Here is an 18,959-nt window from a genome sequence, read left to right as displayed (position 1 = left end):
CGCCTTGGGATTCCTCCTGAGGAGCTGGCCCAACTGGCAGGGGAGAGGGACGTCTGGGCCTCCCTACTGAAGCTGCTGCCCCCGCGACCCGACCCCGGATAAGCTGGATGGATGTATTTGGGAGAGTTTTTCATGTGATTCCACTGAGGAGTGAAAGAGCAGGTAAGATGGTCTTGCACATGTGCAGTTATTCATGAATCTTATGAATCTCATATGAATGTAATGTACAGCATGAGTTTACACCCAAAAATCACCAGGCTTTGTAGAATTACATCCCTTGTGCCACTTTAAGGGATAATATATTTGCCAATGATATTGAAAATAAGGAGTGGGTGGACTATTAATAACATTAGTGACCACCTACCAGTTTTCACAGTCTTTAACAGCAACCACCAGTGAAAAATGCCAGGGTATATGGCATATGAAACTTTTTAAGAATATTCACATTATCATATGATGAAAATTGTCTAATAAAAATATACCACAGAAAGAAACAGAGATCAACCATGGCTTACAAAAGAGGAAATTTTAATAATATTGCAAATAAATGCAAATGTAAAACAATTACTGATTCAACTGAAATTGACATGAAAACTATCTTTTGAAAAAAGTAATTGAAGTGATTTCAGAACTACAAACATACATCTGTAATTTATCATTCCAAATTAGTAAATTGTCTGACAAAATAAAAAATGTTTTGCCACTATATAAAACTGGGGAGAGACACCACTTCACAAATTATAGACATGTTTCTTTACTTCCACTATTTACCAGAATTCTATAAATAGGCTACTATTTAATAATAAACTAGACAAAATAAATAAATAAACACAAATCACTTTCTGATTGTCGATATGATTTAGAACAAGCATCTCAGCAGCTAAATATTAAAATTAGTATTGTTTGCAGATGACAAGTACTTTCTGTTCTGGGGGGATTATATGATCTACTGGGGATTATCACTACTGAAATGCGCAAACTGAAGATATGGTTTCACAGAAACAAATCATTATTAAACTTAAGATGGGGTGGATATGGAAAGAGTATATGAAAGCACTTTACCATCAGTAACAACTGATGGTAGAACAAACAGGAAGTCTCGTATAAAAGACGTGTATGGCAAATTGTCAAGCAGCATTTCTGTCTTCAGCAAAGCAAAGCACATTCTGGATGCCAAATCACTCCATGTTCTCTACTGTTTACTGATTCTGTTATATTTACATTACTGTATACAGAGGTGGGTTGTAACTAGTTACATTTACTCCATTACATTTATTTTAGTAACTTTTTTTAACAAAATGTACTTCTAGGAGTAGGTTTACTGCACTGTACTTCATACCTTTACTTGAGTAAATATTAAGAAGTATCGCTACTCTTACTTGAGTAAAATTTCTGGCTACTCTATCCACTGTAAGTAACTTTACTGAATAAAGAACAAACTTGTTTCAACCAAAATTGCACCAGAGAGACACACATTTACAGTTTGTATTAGGATGAGACTTCTCGCTTTTACTCAAACTTTGTTGTTCTAATGGTATTTTCTAACTGCTGACCTCATCAGGCCATTTACATGTGAAATAATCTTACAGTAAACAGTAAATATTGTTATTGGAAGTGTTTTGCACTGTCCTAACTTACTGTATATGCATTAACTGCTTGGTTTCATAAGTTTTATGTTGAAAAACATTGTTTAGATAAGAGAGAGATTATTTTGCCTGAATTTGTTACTTAGTAATTGTTATTGTTTATAAAAAAATCAAAAAGTTAATTGTTAAATATCAGAATTTGTACATAATTTTATGTTTTTTGCCTGACCGATAACATCATTTTAAAATATAAAGTCAATTATAAATATTTACTCAGTACTTGAGTAGCCTCCTTACCAAATACTGTTTTACTCTTACTAATTTCTTGGTTGAGTACTTTTTACTTTGATTTGAGTAAAAATATGCTGAAGTAGTGCTACTCTTGTCAGAGCATTAGACCGTGAGCGCAACAGTGCTACATGCTAAGCTAACAGTAAGACACGGATGTTTCAGAGCAACATAAAGCTCACGTGCATCAGCAAAGTTGTAAAACGTCCGGACAACAGAACTGTAAGCTAGCGCTAGCTGTTATTAGCTTCACTGACAGCACAATAACAGGGTTCTGTTGCGGTTTGGGCACTTCGGGCTGCACCACTCAAACTGAATGCATACTGAAACAGCAAAAAAAACAAAAAAAACATATGTACATGTTTTCAGTCTTTGTTGTTTATAAGTTAATGTTTTGATTGAATTGTAAGTGGTAGAGGAGCGGCATATAGTTTCCACAAGCCTAGAGCGCCCTCTTGTGGCTATATAATCTGTAATGTTTACTACTTGGTTCATGTTGTTCGGTATGATTTGCAATTTAAAATAGACATATAAGTCGCACCTGACTATAAGTTGCAGGATCGGGCAAACTGTGAAAAAAAGTGTAACTTATAGTCCGAAAATATAGTATATCTGTGCGTTTGTGTATAAAGACCTTATATTGTTATACTACACTTTCTTTTCTGTCATCTATTTTCCATATAGTCTAACAGACCTTTTGCCTATGAAAGACACTAAGAAATGTCTCCAGCAGTGAACAAGGACATTTATTTATATGAAAACCCACCAACTCCCTAACGTCATGCTCCTGCAATAGGACAAAGATGCAGCGAGACATTTCAATAAATATATGCAAATAGCGATTGTTTTTTCCTCTCAGATCAGCTGAGCGTGCTGAAAGGCTGCTTTTCCTGCATTTTTACTCAATCATCCACGTCAATTTCTGCTCTCCGTTCTCCTGCACAGGAGCTTTCTCTGTCCTCGCAGCATCTGGGGGAACATTGGCAAGCGCTGTCTGCATCTTTTTTCCCAACGGAGACCTTATCAGTGAGAGTTGTGTGTGTAATGGGGTTTAGCAGGCCAGTCCTGCAGGTCACACTGTCTGAAACAAACAGAGAGCAAAAAGGAAAAACAAAACAAGGACAGCGGACAAAGTGAGAAAGAATTTTGTAGGTTGCACGCCTTATCATGTCTTACATGCTGTTCTTTTTCTGTTCAACGCCTTTCAGCAGGATTGTGCTACTGATCCGTGGACTTAACCGAGGGCAAACAAAAGAGGGGGGAAAAAAAACACCTCTAAATCATACCGGTGTTTGAATTTTGTTGCTTTGTTGTGTCGTTAGAAATTGTTCAAATTGCAGCAGAGTCAGTTTTTCTCTTTTCTCACTCGCTGCACATCCCACACGCATACACCCACATCCACACATGCAAAACACACAATGTCTCAGAATACTTCCCACAACTCCCCACCTACATTCCCCTTCCAAACTGCGATAGCGGGCACATGTATAATTGCAGTCGGCAACGGCGTGCACCTTAGTGGAAATAATTACCACCATAAAAAGAGCAATTACTAACCTGGCAGAGAGCTGCAGCGGATTTTAATGCCTTTGCCGGTAACGTCTGCTCGCGCGCTGCTTTTTGTTTGTTTGACTAATGGTTTCTTTTCAAGGATAAACAAGCCACATTTACCAAAATGCTGTATGTTTTGTACACGTTTAGATGTAGAACAGTGACTGCTTGTTTTGTGACAATCAGGGGAAAAGAAGCAATGAATGCTGGGAAAGAGGAGCACGGCTGAAAGGTTAATATGAGCTTGATCTATATAGCCCAACATTAAAGAGCCTTATAAGAATTCACTGTTGAGAGAAGCCTGCTTCAATTCAATACTTAATATCCAGTTTTGATTAGCTCATGTGTCATTTCGCTCCCTTTCATCTGTTCGGAATAAACGCTCGCCAAAAACGGCTGTCAGTGTAAGACAATTAATTGCTCTCTTCTTCGGTGTCATTATGAGAGGATCACTAAAATGATAAGACCCGGGTAAGTGAGCGAGCGGCTTTGTGATTTGCATCGCAACCACTCAGCTCTGCGTGCAGAGCATGGGCAAGAGATGCATTAAGGCGCGTGGTCTGGGACAAACGCCATTACCAGACAGAAAAGAGGAAATAATGTTGGCTTTTTTTTTTTTTTTTACTAATTCCAACCAATCAGTCATAGAGAATTAATCACTGTCTGTTCTCTGCCTGTTTCAGAGAATACGGTCATCTATCAAAGCCTTCACTGGTCCTCAAAGAACCACTGAATTCACCAGACGTCGTGCAACCATCGTCTCTGGGCTTCATTGGTTAGATGGGTTTTCACAAAATGAGTACAGATTACACACATATTCTTGGTTTAAATGCACAGTGATTCTTCTGAAAAGTCTAAATCAAAACACATATTGGGATGCAGAATTTCCACCGCTGTTCATTTTAAGTTGTTATTATTAAAGAATAGGGGATAAATTTGCCTCATCGACAGCACAAACTGATCCAAGGGTTATAACGGCAACAAGCACTACTTTATAATTTGATCCCTTTTTATTAATCGTATTTTAAAAGACCATTTCAATATGTGTTTATTGGTTGATATATTCATACTGAGGTTAAATTCACAGCAATGGTTTGGTTATCAGTAATGAAACCTACTATTTGCTGTACTGTTAAAAGAATACTGTATTTTCCGGACTATAAGTCGCTCCGGAGTACTACTCGCACAAGCCATAAAATGCATAATAAAGAAGGAAAAAACATATATAAGTCGCACTGGTGTATAAATCGCATTTTTGGGGGAAATTTATATGATAATGTACAACATCAGGAACAGACATGTCATCTTGAAAGGCAATTTTAAATAAAAATAGAACAGAGGCAACAACAGGCTGAAAAATTGTACGGTTAGCTTACGCTACATGACACAACTGAGAACGTGCCTGGTATGTTAACATAACATATTAAAAGCTATTCAGATAACTATAGCATATATAACATGCGAAGAAGTTAACCAAAGCGCCCGTGTCACTCCAAATAACTAAAATCCAGTGAAATCTTCATCCTTTGTCACTTTCAAAAAACTCTGTTAACTCCGGAGGTAGAAGCTGCGGCACTTCCGCTTCTATGTCGCTTACGTCCTATTCAACACAGGCCTAGAGCGCCCTCTTGCGGTTTGGTGTGAAAATAACAGGTGTAATGATATACCGGTAAAAATGTGTAATAATTTCACACATAAGTCACTCCAGAGTATAAGTCGCATCCCCGGCCAAACTATGAAAAAAACTGTGACTTATAGTCCGGAAAATACGGTAAATTAAAGAGTTTCGAACAACTCAAACCAACATGAGGAAGACCGCACAAGGACCCAAATTCGTCTTACCACCTAGGAGAGTGAGGGGAATGGTAATGGAGTTTGTCTGCGCACCACTCCATCCACTTGCGAGTGTTTCAGGAGCAATTTTTTTCAGGGCCAATGTGGGTTTCTCCAGCGCTGCTCAAGGGCAGGGTCAAACCGAGTGGAATCGAGTGTAGTCTTGACGTGAACACACTGCTTTTCAGTGATTGGCCAAGGGGCGAGGAGAAACTAGGTTTTTTTCTGAGGAAATCCAGAAAGACATTACCATGAACAGAGTGGGTCAAACCAAAATATCATTTTACTATTTACAAACCACGAACCACGCCTAAAGGGAAAAGGAAAAAGGACACTTCAGCTTTCTATATGCAGACGCACTGTATCAGATCCGTAGATTTACCGAGGTTCTCTTCCATTTTACACTCACTGAAAGCTGCTAAGTCTTGTCTCTGAAGAGTGTTTGGTAATGTGTTCATGGCCGCTGATCCAGCCACTGGGTGCGGTAGAAGGCAGCTGCGGTCTGCCTTTCAGACAAAGAGCAGCCAACCTCACGATGTCTCTTACCGGCACTAAGGAGCTATAAGGAATCTGACAATTCTTTGTGTAACATGGTGTAATAGCACACCACAACTCGCAGAAATTAACGAAAATGTCTGGGGAGAAGAGAGCGTGCACTTTATAGTTCATTTTCGGAAGGCTGTGGGCCTGGTTGCGTAATGACGTTGGCGTCGTTACGCATGCTTTCTTACCTTTCCTACCTACGATAGAGTTCTAACTATTGGCCTCATGAAAGGTCAAGGAACAGGAACTAGGAGCTATAATTAGACATATTTGAATGGTGCCACAAACTGCGCTGAAGTAAACCGAGTGAGGCGGGCCAAATTGAGTAGGGTTGATGGAACTGGGGTTTTATGCTGGTGAAGATTCTCAGTCATCCAGGTCATGGTCATTCCAAAAAAAAAAGTAAAAAACAAAGCAACTGGACTTGTTTTTCGTAGTTGAAGGCGTTTCGCTTCCTCTCCACGAAGCTTGGACATGGACAGTTTTTGAATTGAAAAATCTTCCTGGAGAGGAAGCGAAACGTCTTCAACTACGAAAAACAAGTCCAGTTGCTTTGTTTTTTACTTTTTTTTTAACTGGGGTTTTAGTCTCCACAAGAACTACACAAGTGTGTTTACAGCTAGTTGTTTTGGATACACTGACTTTCTCCACTTGTAAACCTGTGGAGATTGTCAACTGAGACTTCATGCTTTGAATAAATGCAACTCTGAGAGTTTTGGCAGCAAAAACTCCAGCAGGGTCTGGTTTGAAAAGCAACTCGGGGGTCCTTTTTAGGAAGGTGGAGGCTATCTGAAGCTGTTGTTCCTTTTCCAAGGGATTTTGAAAGAGAATCTTATTAGTTGGCATGGAACAATCAACTGGCCATTGTAACAAGGTATTAACAGCTGTGGTGCCACTAACTGTGCCACTGGTGACACTGTAAAGAAAATAAACAAAACAGGAAAAACTACTACCACTCAACACTGTTTTCTCACAGTGTACACAAAGATTATGCTTTTCAAAATGTTACAGTAAAATTAGAATGTGTTTTATTTATTTTTTTCTTGATCAGGTGGGTGCCGTAGTGGCAACTACAGGCTGACTATATTGCCATGTGTGCTGGTGCTTTGAAAAACTGTTAAGTGGGTCTGAACATGAAGAAACGATAGTGAATTTGTGGAATCTAAAATTCTGTCCTGTCTTCCTGATATGCATGTCGCTTCTGCTCCCTGGTTCTAAATACTGCTTGTGTCTAAGGTCTGGATTACACAGTGTTCTGCTGCGTCCTGACCATTAGTTTTCTGTGACACCGTCGTCTCAGTTCATTTCTGTCATTGTAACAGGAACAACTGACCATACAGGAATGAAATTTCAATGCTCGACGAGTGCCCCTATGTGATTAGCTTATTATTAGCCAATTTACTACAACAGGAAGTGAAGCCAAAAGTGTCAGGTGCGCAGATCTGTGTGGAGGATTATGGCGCTTCTCTCTCCCTCTCTCTGCAGGGTGCAACTGGCTGGCTAGAGCCACAGGTGTTTCTAATCAGCTGCAATTAAGAGGAGCATAAAAGGAGTCAGGAGTCCTGAGGAAGGTGTCAGTACGTTAGCTCACCCAGAGCGGTAACCTGACCTGATCCCTATTCCTAAGATCCTCGCCCCTGAAGCCTTGACCAGTTCCTGTCTCTCATCCTTGTTTTCTACCTGCAGACATCTCTGGCTCTGGTGCGAGACCTTCACCCAGGTACAACTGTGTTCCTGCGTTCCCGAGATAAGCTAAGGGAGCCTACCCGGCCATGTGTTGAAGAACCTTTCCGGAACTCCTGCTCCTCCACGCTCCTGCACTGACAAAGACTCATCTAATCGCGCCGTCGATCCATTTAATCACCTATTCATCTGCACCGTAAGCCAACCACTGGACTGTTAAGATCACCAACATGTTTACTGTCTGTGTTTTAACCTAGATTTATTTTCTGTTTTCCGTAAGTGACCAAACGCCCCCCAGCGTCCACCTTTTCCACCTCCCTTACTAAAACTTCTTAAATCAGTCATCTGTCTCCGTGTTGTCCCATTTGGAGTCACAATGGAAAAAACAAAAAAAAATGTTTTATGTTTTAGTTTCAAGAAACTTGCATACTGAGGTGAGTGAGCCATCTGGAAAATAATGTAACATTATTATTATTAAGTCACTGCATTAATATTTCAGTTGCATCAGTTCTGTAGCCTGTGTTTTATAAATGCCACATATGATCTGCAACACTCATGCACCAGAATTTTTGGACATGGACAAAAATTGGTTTCATCCTAGCTCAACTGGTGATCTAATAGTGTATGCCACAATGGTAAACTGTAACTCTCCACCAAATCACCTTCCCCCCCCCACAGAAACTGGACCTAAGGGGGCTTCAGTTTTTTTTAATACACATTTCATGTGGACTTGTTTAGTAGCAATACTTATTTTAAACCAGCCTCAGTGCTGCCCTCTTAGGGTTGAACGGTGGCTATTACAGTTTAATTCTCCTATCAGTTCAAATGATACATGCTTTCTTCATCATAGTCCCACATTCCGGTACAAAAGCAGAAACGAGCTCCCGCTCCACAGCAAGTAAGACGCAGGAATTGGAATCACGAGCGTTGAGAACATTGATCAATAGTGTTAAGCTTTTGTTATTGCATTGACTGTTCGGCATTCCCCACACTTAGCCCTGCCCCTCAAAGTCTCTTGGCACTCCCCACTCTGGCAGCATTTTTCAAAATTTGTCTGGGGGCGGGGCTATGCTTCTATAGTGAGATGAGTTACACTTTAAATGCATAGTAAGGTGGTTGTAGAGTGTTGGTTTCCTATTGAGTCATGTCTTTCTATAAAAGTGAAGAAAAGCTGTATAACACAATAGTGTAACAGGGGGTTTAGCATACCACAGTTTAGAAAAAGACTGATGGTTTCAAAAACCCCAAAATTTGTATGGAAACGTTTTTCTAATTTTGACTTATTTTTATAAATTGCCTGTAACAGCGATGAAGTGGGCACAGTTCTCTTCTGTCTTACGCAGCTTAGAATAGTGTGTCCCCCCCCCCCCCCCCTCCTGTTATATCCTGTATATCTGAACCCTCAGGTGGGCTGAGTGAAAGGATTTCTGCCAATTTTGCCTTCATTTAAAGAAAGGAAAAGCTGTTTGAAAATACAATTATAGCCAAACTATTGAATTCAGAAGCTACAACCAATTGCGTGGCCACAGGTGTAATAAATCCAGCATCTAGACATGCAGACTGCCTCTACAAACATTTGTGAAAGACCGGGTCGTTTTCAGTAGCTCAGTGAATTACAGTGCACTACATCAGTGTTGACCTCAAAAACATGCTCATGAAAAATGGTTAAAAATCCCCATAAACACACTTTCTCCAAGACGACCAGGCGGCTTAAAGAGCTTTTTATCCCTTAATGAAGGAAATCATATGTAGCCTAACTACTTCTTGTATTACCTCTAATAATGTACTAATTAATTAATGTTATCTAATATTAAAATTTGTTTGATCCGAAACATTTAAGTGTGTGTGTATATGTGTGTGTGTGTGTGTGTGTGTGTGTGTGTGGGTGGGGGGGGGGGGGGGGCAAAAAACAGAAGAAATCTGTAAAGGACCAAATACTTTCTCATATCACTGTTTACTTGCGCGTTATATCTGACTCGTAGATCAATCTTTATTCTACATTTGAGGAATGTGTTTGTATAGATTTGTGTTGCATAATGATTTTTTTTTCAGCAGGTCTTTGAAAACTGAATCACAATCTTCTGAAGAGAAGGACAGCATACATATTTCGGCCAAAAATGCTAAATATTTCAGTGTTGAAGTTGACCGAACCTTTTTACTGCCATAACAGTTTATTCTAAGATATATAATTAGTACCTTGTGAACGTATTATTATTTTTTGTTGTCTAAATATAGTAAGTATAGTACCTGACGTCTACTCCGTCAGGTTTCCAACATGTAAAACTACATCTGTTAGCGGTCTTCATAACAGATCCAAAGGCTGCCGAAAACCAATCAAGTGAGAATCGTAAACATCTTAGATGACTGCCCTCATCAGTGTGACAGTGTCTGATGAAAATGTGAACCTAATATGAGATACGCAGGCAATGTCAAAATCTTCGTGAGGCCGTCTGAATACAAAGTGCAAGAAAGCGAATAGCCATGCGTTCAATATTAATAGTGACATGAAAAAGTAATACTTTACATACAAATGGATCCAAATTGTTTGTTTTCTGCCTTTAAAGTTTTGAAGAAATAATCACTAAAGTTTTTATTTTTTTATTTTTAGAGTCTTGTCGACTTGTTATCAGATTCCTCTACTGACTCATGCGCAGGCCCACCGAGCAGCTACAGGCTATCTAAACCAGATTCCATTAAACAATCTGCCAAATAGTTACAGCTGCACACAGGCTGACAACTTTAATTGTAGATGATTGCATTAACGTTGGTCGTCACATTGTGAAAGACTTTTATGGGTATTTCGATTGACTTTTTCTTTATGTGCGCAAACTGAATGCAACTCTTTGCACTTTATAAATGCTTCATTACCACTGAGGCTGATTTGTGGCTTTCACCAAATCGTTGACCATTTGCCGCACTGCAACAGTTAGAAAAACCCTTGAGTGTCCTCAGAGATTACAGACAGAAAAATTATGACAAACAAGTCTAATAGTTGGACACCAAACCGCACTGATGAGCAGATGAAACAGGCAGCATGTAACATTGCTTTCAAAAGAGAACGTCACTCGGGTCTGCTGTAATAGCAAATCAATAAGCCTAACGCCATAGAAAAAAATCTTTATGAGGTGAAATAGGATATGTTCAAAAGAATAAACACAGATGCAAAAACAAACAGCATCAGAGAGCAAAAGTGCCAGTTAGTCAATATTACATTACCCCTAGTTTATGCTGTCTGAATGGCGTGATGCATTCCTGCAGATGGGTCTGAAAGAGCCAGAATCAGGAATAACTGCAGACTTCTATCAATCGTTCTCCAAATTAAATAATATAATAGTAACTAAAACAAACATTTTAATCAGAAAAGATGTATCATTTCAGTAGTATGAATATATTTTCATCGCCTTTTAACTTGCTTTTCTACATCTATTACTACACATGTATTCCATCTAAAAAAAATAATTATTCTTTACATGGTAATGCAGCCTGATCATTATAAATTTACTTTTGAATGTATTTTTTTGTTTTTTAAACATTTCTTTATGTGTATTCCATCTTATCCATCTAATTATTAGACAAGATTAATTCCCACACATTTTTTTCTAAAAATGTAATTTAAGGCATATGGTGTTCACCTTGGCACTTCCACAGGGATGTGTCAGGAACCAGACTGTGGACCCCAAATTCTGTATTTAATATAGAAACCAGGATGCTGGCAGCAAAACTCTGCAGGAGCAAGCTGGTCTCAACCTTTACTCGCAGCAGGGGCGTCAGGCACGATGGCAGATATGGGATCGCAAGTCCAAGGACAGGGAAGATAGCGTTTTTAAACCTTCCATACTGATAGATTAACAAATTTATTCTTGGATTTCTTTAGCTCAGGGCGTGTTTTGTTGCTTTTGTTGTTAGACCATAGCAATTTAAGTGATTTCTTGATTCTAACGGTCAATAAATAAAAATCAGCATTTCAAAACAGCATTTTGTAAATTTACCCAGGCTAGTCTTGTTTGATATTTAGTTTTGTCACATTTAATTGTTACAAAAAAATCAAAAACATAAGAAATCTGTAAAATAGCAAATACCTTTCGCAGCATTGTGCGTTTTACTTGGTTATGCAAGGACTATATAAGTCACTGTTATGGGAGTTTTGGGTGGAATTCTAAGCAATAGTAACTGAGTTCCCATCTTTACTAAATGACGAGACGGTGGTATAACGTTCCAGCACTTTTATTGAGAAACAGAGCAGATTCACATAGATAGAAAGTAATCGCACCCTTCGGTTCCGCTGCAGTCTCTGTCTGCCCTGTCTCTGTCTGTGTCACTTTTCGGGCTTCCCCTAATACTGCACCGTGGCCTTCCCATGAGACAAAACAAAGACAGTCTATCGTAAACAATCAGTATCCCTCAGCAGCTGCAGCATTTGGCCTTGCAATCAGAAAACAGTGGATCTTATACACAGACATCAGGTCTCCAGGCCTCCTCTGTCCGAGTGGTGTGAGGCCATAGTGACTTCAGAATAATAATTCTTATAACATTCCTCTCTTTTTTTTTTTTTTTTTTTTTTTTGATGATGGCGTCGTCAGCATCAAGACAAACAAGATGACCCATCACTTGAAAATGTGAACAAAACACAGAGGAACCATTTCTGTAAACTCGTAAAGTGGGACCCAAAGGGTTCCCGTGTTGGAACCGGGTAGTGCTGGAACTTTTAGTACAGATCAACATGAATGCTTCATAGAGCTTTAACACACAAGATCAAAGGTTTAGCTTTCATCTACAATTTAGGATTCATCTAATTAGGTAAGGCCTGTTTTAGGTACCTATGCGCACATTATTTTAAAATTACATTAGACTATGGTAAGCTAAACCCTGTTCAGTAACCAAGGTCGAATCCGTCTACTCTTCACCCACCCTGTATAACCCCTTACTTGGTTCTCCATTTACCATTCCCATGGACAATCATCCATGACTTTCATACCTTACAAATCCAGGAGTACCACTGAGGGGCATCAGAGGGCAGGCTGGGTCTTTGTCATCATCCATGTGAAAGCCTTTTCCCTCTTTCTCTCTCTTTTTTTTTTTTTTTTTTTTAAGAAAGCGAAGGTGCTGTTCTGCACAGAAAAGACAAAATATTTATACCATGCTGTTACTGTTCAAGGATGCCATGGTTCTACAACACAAAACAAAGCAGAGAGCAGGAGAGAACAGAAGTTTTTTTTTAAAATGTTCTAACATTGTTGAACAACTAAAGCTACTTAAGCAAATCAGAATTAGTTCCCAAATTAATCCTAAAATAAAGTAAACCTTACATTGTGTACATTGTGATTATTTATTTATTTTCTTAAACTGAGGATTAAGGACTTTGATTAAGAAGTTCTTGGATGAACGCGTCTCTGCGTTCCTATTTGTCTAGGCCTCTGCAATCTGATCTATGATCTATGTATTCTGAGTGCCTGGTCAGGAAAGGTTAAGGTTCTCTGAAGCTTTCTGTTTTCAGCAACCCTGAAAACCCAGAACCCTTTACAGTCAGCGTCAGGTGTCAGATGACATGTGGGACCACCTTGTCGTCCCTCTGGTTCCACCAGCTGTGTCAAGTCCACAGCAGCTCGTCCTGGGTGCCATGCCCCAGGGGTCTCCACACCCCCCTGTGTGGAACGTCTCTCATTGTAAGGATCTCACCTTATGTCCCGTTCAAAACAGGAGTTCCAATGTGGGGTGTCTTTGCTGCTTTAATGTTCCTCAGAGAAAACCTTCATTCATTGATATCACCTTCAAGCTGTTACCCTTTTATCATCACAGCCCCCCACCCATCCTGACCAGATCCAAAATGTCCCCATAATCTAAACTAATTAAAATAATCTTACTTATTTTCTGTATGTAAGACGATAACCATTAAATTATCCTGATCTAAAAGCTGTCAGGTTAACGGGTTTGCTAAAACTCAGTGTTGTGTTTTTTCCCTTAGGATGTTTAACTGATTAATAAGACTACTGAGATATTTGTGTTCTAGTAGAAAGAAATTAAATCTCCATAAATATTGTAACCATTGTACCCTGATGCTTTAATCCTAAATTTACCCATGTTAGTTAGTAGGATGTGTCATTATGCTAATTTTATTGCAACATTACCCATTTTAGCCAGTAATCTTTCTTTGCGTTTTATTGATGCCTGCCAGAGTAGCAGAAATCAGCTTACACTAAGATGTTCATTAAATGAAATGCTATTTAAAAGTTCAGATTATTCTACATATATAGTGAAAACAAATTAATTCATTTATTTATTTAACTGTTGATATAATACCCACTTAATTTATTAAGTTGCTCCATGATTCCATCAAGGTGCTTCTTTAAAAATTTTCACCTTTACATAATCTTAATGTGTTTCGTAATGTGTGGTTTGTTTTAATTGTGTACAACAAAATCTGAAGTGAAATGCATGAAGTCGTGTCTGCAGAACTCATCCGTGTTTTTGTCGAAGGTTGTCCGATGCCTCAGTCATAGTCCTTCAATGTCCTTTTCCAGTCCAATGTCTAAATTCAGCAGCCCAACATTCTCCTTCTCATCAACAGTCCGTCCTCCAGTCCTCACGCCTGCAAACAGAATGAATTCTGCCAGCATTTTTTGCCAAAGAAAACGCTCCATAGGTTGAAAAGAAATTACAGCAAAACAGTCACAAACATTTTAACTACAGTGTTCCCTCTAACATGACAAACATAAAAGAAACAAAAGGATAAAAAATAAATCAAACTTTGTCTCTGACAAAATAAAACTCAAAACTGGATCAGGCTGAAGTCAATGACATCACCTTTAGTCCTTGTCCCAAGGATCAGCCCCCATGGCACTGCGGCACTGTTTCTGCATTCTCTCGCATCTGAGAATGTCTAAAATGAGACTAAATCTCTATGTTAGCACAATCCCATCATATTGACCAGGTTTCTTTGCAAAGAAAAGAAGCAGAAAGATAGAGCTGTTAATAGCAGAAAGCAACAAACATTTTTAAGACACCACCTTTCCTGCTGGAAGATCTGGCATAACTTGGTTAAAACCAAGTATAATTTAGTGTCCAAATCTGATTATAACTCCTTTAATCTGAAAGCAATAACTCAGAGAAAAACAAGAGTGTTAATAGCATGCAGTTAAAACCCTGGTCCCCTTAGTGTCCCTTTAACGTGATGTTTTCCCTTTTTTTCTCTGATCCTGGGAAGGTTTCTATTCTTCCCCTTTCCTTTGAAACTCTGTTCAAAACACCTCCAAAAGAAAGAAAACAAAAAACGAAAGAAATGAACCAAAAAAACTTAAAACAAAATTGTTTTCCAAGGAGCACAATTATGTCTTTTCCAATATGACATAGGTTTTTGACTTATTACAAACCTTTTTGATATCCTTCTGGTCCTTTGACCATGTGTAATTGCTGTTAGTAATACGTTTATTCATATATACCTTATCGAACCTAATTGGTCAAGGGTGAAACTTTAAAGCAATGATTGTTCCCTTTTAGTTTTTGAGCTTTTAGTGTTTCTCTATAAATGATAAGAGTTTTCCCCATAATTCAGCACATTGAGAAGGCTACCCAAAACAAACCAAGATTAGAATTAGAATTTAACCCCTACAGAAGCTGGCTTTATTTATTTTTTCCCCTCTGACATAGTTTTCGTGCCCCAGGCCAGAACACACAGACCCAGCCTCGCCATAAACATTCAGATGTTTACATCATGGTCAGATTTGTTTATCATATCTATTGTCCTTCTCAGGTTATACTGTCCCTCTGAGGATCGCCTCAGTTCAGCATAACTAATAACATCAGATGATTTTGTAACTGATGACGCGTGTAACGTGGCCTTCTGATATTTTGACGCTTTTCAAAATTTCTCATTAGTTGCATTCAAATTCCAAGTAAAAAATAAATAAAATAAATGAATAGAAAAACCTTAGAAAAGCAACCATATTTAGTTCCATACAGTTTGTTCAAAGCACAGTTTCCCTCATCTATTTAAATCAAAAATCTTGTATATCTAAACTTCTTTCAACTGGACTGGTTTGTGATGAATCATTATTATTGTAAGCAATGAGATCTCAGTAATTTTAAATTCCTTTAGGGCTAAAAAACAAGTGATAGGATCTCAGCCTAAATTTGTAAAACAGTAAACTTAACAAGCTTATGTAAAGCTTATTTCCAATTTCTAACAAAGCTGAAATATTTCCGTTCAAGCCATGTTAATCTCTCCGTGTATCAATTTAATTTGGTCCTGATATTTAATGTTAAAAAACAAACTTTGTTATTTAAATCTCTCTTTTACTGTACCTCTATTGTTAACATAGTCCATGCTTAAAATGTCATTTGAATTACGGAGCTGCAGTTCTCCCAAAACAAATGAACATTCTGAAACCATGAACATTACTTTTACCCCGAATTAATTCACACAGAATGAACGTTTAGTTACATAGATACATACATACGTACGGTTACATACAAACGATGACATTCAGACAGACAAACACGTGCAGGCCTGCTTTTTCACCATCTTAAATAGTTCTATGTTTTTCATAATTTTTAAACGTCAACGCCGAAAGATGTTTTCAACGCGTTAAGTTCCCGCTTAGTTTAAAAGGTGGAGAGCGTGCGCTGGTTACGACCCCCCGATGCTTCGTCCACACGCGGTTTTACGCTTCAGTCCCGCAAGGATACAACTCTGTGTCTCGCAGACACTTGGACGCTTACCCATTTTTGAAAGTTATACGTCGCTATTAGCAGTTTAGACCAATTTTATCCACAACGGAAGTGCCTAATCGGTCCCCACGTAAACGCTTCCCCGGTGCAACGCCTTTTTAGTTTCGTTTCCGTTTCCTTGTTTTTATCGCTTTTCTTTTTTCTCTTAATTTTATTTTTATTATTTAGTAGCAGTACTGCAATAAAATAAAATAATAGTAATAATAATAACCCCTATGTGAGAAATCTGCATGTTTAATCAAATCATATCAAATCATTTATGCATGTCATGCGTCTGGGCCCCTACGTTTTTCAGCATGAAATCGAACGTCTCACCCTGGGGCTAGGCTTGACCCTGAAAAACCTCTGCCTTTCCCCCATTACACTGACTCTTCTGCTTCCAGACTTTTATTTTTGTTTGTTTTTATTTATTTTATCCTTTTTTTGTTTTTTTATTATTATTTTCTACTTGTCCTTAGCACGATCGACCAACTAAAATGAAAGGCCTCACATCTGATGGTCGGCTTTTTGGTATAATGGTCGGGGTCCCCACTTATCAAAGCTGCAAACGTCTTCGCAACAGTCAAGGACTTAAGCATCCCTGCCGCTTTCATCCACAACAGAAGTGGACAGCCTCTTGCACAAACCCAAGACAAGAGGACTTTAATGGACCAGCTGCAAACTGCTCAGCCGGTCACCTGTTCTCCAGGTGAAAATCACTCTGCCCCTCCTCTCCCCTTGTGGGAAAGTCCGTATTTCAGCTGAAAACGTATTCTAATTAAATTTTGAATTTTAGTTTAATGTTTAAACCTTAGTCACCGTTCGGTATTGCGAACCCTGTTTTATTTGCCTTAAGGATTAAATATAATTCATTATTTCTACCGGCTTTTACTTTTACTACCTTTTAGGTTTACAGTTTTAAATTTTAAAATTTCTTGAGGTATACTTTAAAATGGGGTTTAAAATTTAAAAGCTTGCAAGCATTTTTGACCAATTGCGTTTGTTTTTAAAAGAGCTGGAAAATAATCCCCTTACCGTCTCATGAAAGAAAGGTTCGGATCTTCGCGCCGACGCCCAGAGACGCTCTGAGACCAGGAGCTCCTCCACATCCCTTGAAAATCCATTCGGGGTACCAGAGGCCGGATAACCTCTCCGGGCCGGCCAAAGCAGCTCCTGTCCCCGGACTCCCTCGCTCGTCGGTCGGAGATCTTGTTCGTTTACGCCAAATTGTTGTGGGAGTTTTGGGTGGAATTCTAAGCAATAGTAACTGAGTTCCCATCTTTACTAAATGACGAGACGGTGGTATAACGTTCCAGCACTTTTATTGAGAAACAGAGCAGATTCACATAGATAGAAAGTAATCGCACCCTTCGGTTCCGCTGCAGTCTCTGTCTGCCCTGTCTCTGTCTGTGTCACTTTTCGGGCTTCCCCTAATACTGCACCGTGGCCTTCCCATGAGACAAAACAAAGACAGTCTATCGTAAACAATCAGTATCCCTCAGCAGCTGCAGCATTTGGCCTTGCAATCAGAAAACAGTGGATCTTATACACAGACATCAGGTCTCCAGGCCTCCTCTGTCCGAGTGGTGTGAGGCCATAGTGACTTCAGAATAATAATTCTTATAACAGTCACTAAAGCAATCAAGAAAAATACAGTGTTTCTATTCCAAAATTGATCCAACACCAAAAGAGTGCTGGTATATGAAAATATATATCTGTGTCACTGCCCTTCTTGTTTAGTGAAAGACGCTGCACGAGTACCGACAGCTTTTTTTCCCCTCTTCCAAGAGGCTCAGGCTCACGATCACATGTCCGATACTCAACCTGCTAACAGATTGCTTGGTGGGTTGGGGAGCAATCAGCACCACTCCTGCTAGCAGTTTAAGTAACACAATCTGGTGTCTAATTTCCAACAGCTGTCCGCTCTGCTAGAGGACAGCAGCAAGGGCAGAGGGCCAGAAACACCTTGATGAATCACGGCCTGCAGAATTAAGACGAATATTTCACGCAAAAAAAAAAAAAAAAAACCACTTCAACAGGCGTCCACACTGTTATCTAGATTAAACGGGATGGCCCACTACATAGAGACCGGAGGCAAGTAGGCAAGTGTGGTATTTATTCATACTGAAAATTAATGACACAAACTACTGCCTTCGGTTTTTTTCTGCGTGTCATTTTCTTTTTGGGCACGTTTTGCCAGTGTGGCAAAAACATTTCGCATAGAAATAATATTAAATCTCAATTTTCTGCACAAATTAAAAATTGGATTTAATTTCTGCCTTCATTTAATGTCCTTAATCCTGTTAGGTAATTTGCAATGCATGCACTTATGGTCGCATGCACTGCGGGGTGGATGCGTGCAACCGCGCAGCGTGCGTACGCCTCCTCATCTTTTCCCTTTCTAACTAAGTTTGCAGGGGTAAATCGAGTGTGTGACTGCATATAATTCACTTTCAGAGCGGCCCTATTTCCTGCCGCCTGCCTGCTTGGTCACGCTGATTCAGTGCACCAGCGGCAGAGCAAAATCTATACCAATACATTTCACCTCCAAGAGGCTGTGTGGCACATCAGCCAGGGATGCCCCTGCCAAAAAACCAAGGCATAGATGGCTGGCCACAAGAAGCCGGCTGCAATTGGCTCTTGGTGCTCCTCTCTGAGAGCTTTTACCCTTTTTCTATTATGGTTGACTGTTATGATTACTTAACCTTGACAGCCCCTTTAGAATACATCCACTCTCTCTGCTGTCCTCATAAAGTTAAATCAACATGAACC

The 18,959-nt window shown here is 39.2% G+C and overlaps 1 long non-coding RNA gene across 1 annotated transcript in view; it reads right to left on the bottom strand.

Moving 5' to 3' along the window:
* Positions 1–2,642: 2,642 nt before the first annotated feature.
* The window catches only part of LOC118567280, a 30,425-nt gene continuing 14,108 nt past the window's right edge, over positions 2,643–18,959 (bottom strand). The window contains exon 3 of the long non-coding RNA XR_004933561.1: positions 2,643–2,955. This is a non-coding gene — a long non-coding RNA (uncharacterized LOC118567280). The remainder of the gene's footprint in view (positions 2,956–18,959) is intronic.

The sequence above is a fragment of the Fundulus heteroclitus genome, chromosome 20 (assembly GCF_011125445.2).
Source record: "Fundulus heteroclitus isolate FHET01 chromosome 20, MU-UCD_Fhet_4.1, whole genome shotgun sequence".
Taxonomy (NCBI): Eukaryota; Metazoa; Chordata; class Actinopteri; order Cyprinodontiformes; family Fundulidae; genus Fundulus; species Fundulus heteroclitus.
Note: the sequence above shows the minus strand (reverse complement) of the source record. Positions and strands in the feature narration are given on the sequence as shown.